This window comes from Echinops telfairi, unplaced genomic scaffold, assembly GCF_000313985.2.
Source record: "Echinops telfairi isolate 266 unplaced genomic scaffold, ASM31398v2 ScPeMD7_16;HRSCAF=60, whole genome shotgun sequence".
NCBI lineage: Eukaryota > Metazoa > Chordata > Mammalia > Afrosoricida > Tenrecidae > Echinops > Echinops telfairi.
The window spans coordinates 4,766,283-4,767,604 of NW_022103913.1; the positions used below are offsets into that span (position 1 = coordinate 4,766,283).

A 1,322-nucleotide genomic window follows, 5' to 3' on the forward strand; every position below is an offset into this window, starting at 1 on the left:
AAACGATGTACAAATGCGCTATACACAATTGATGTGTGTATGGATTGGGATAACAGTTGTATGAGCCCCTAATAAAATGTTTAAAAAAATTAAATTAAATGGATAAAGATTAATATCCTAGGAATTAATGGACTAAAATGGACTGGTATTAGACATTTATTATCAAATCAGAAAATCATACAGTTTATTATGCTTGAATTGATATACTCAAGAGGAATGGCATTGCATTGCAGGTCAAAAAGGAGGTTTCAAGATCTATCTTGAAGTTCAATGCTGTCTATGATAAGATTTTATGTAACTTCATACAAGGATATATAGTCAATACAACTATTATTCAAATGTATGCACCAACCACTAAAGCTAGTGATGAAGACACTGAAGAATGCTACCAACAGCTTTAATCCAAAATTGATCAAACAAGCAATCAAGATGCATTGATAATTCTTGGCAACTGGAATACAAAAGTTGGAAGCAAAGAAGAAGGAACAGTAATTGGAAAATATCTTCTTGGTGATAGAAACAAAGCTGAAGCTCACATGAGGAATTTTGCAAGACCAACTACTTGCTCATAGCAATGGCCTTTTTTCAACAACACAAACAACTACACACATAGACTTCTCCAAGTGGAATACACAGATCAAATTGGCTATGTCTGTGGGAATAAATGATGGAGAAGCTCAATATGAGCTGCTAAAACTAGACCAGAGGTTGACTATGGAACAGGCCACCAATTACGCATATGTAAGTTTAGGTTGAAGCTGAAGAAATTTAAAACAAGTCCACTAGAGGCAAACTATGACTCACGTATATCCCACCTGAATTTTGAAAACATCTCAAGAACAGATCTGGTGCATTGGACACTAATGACTGAAGACCGGATGAGCTGTGGGATGACATCACGACCATCATTCATGAAGAAAGCACAAAGTCATCAAAAGACAAGACAGAAAGAAAAGGTCAAAGTGGATGTCAGGAGACTCTGAAACTTGCTCTTAATCTTGGAGTAGCTAAGGAAAATGGAAGAAATGATGAAATCAAAGGGTTGAATAGAAAATGTCAAAGGGCAGTTCAAGAAGACAAAATAAAATCTAATGAAATGCGCAAAGACCTAGTGTTAGAAAATAAAAAAGGAAAAAAATGCTCAGCCTATCTTAAACTGAAAGAGCTCAAGAAAAAATTCATGCTTTAAGTTGCAGGATTGAAAGAGTTTATGGGCAAACAAAAAATCATGTCAATGTGAATGGGGGTGGGTGGGTGGGAAGTACAGAGTGGAGGTCCAAAGCCATTCTGTAGACGATTGGACAACCCCTTTCAGAAGGGTC

General features: G+C 36.2%; 1 protein-coding gene and 1 pseudogene across 1 annotated transcript in view; one reads left to right on the plus strand and one right to left on the minus strand.

The window, feature by feature from the left end:
* GRK7 (G protein-coupled receptor kinase 7) overlaps positions 1-1,322 on the minus strand; it is a 63,021-nt gene that overhangs the window by 49,101 nt on the left and 12,598 nt on the right.
* The window catches only part of LOC115868631, a 3,104-nt pseudogene continuing 2,430 nt past the window's right edge, over positions 649-1,322 (plus strand).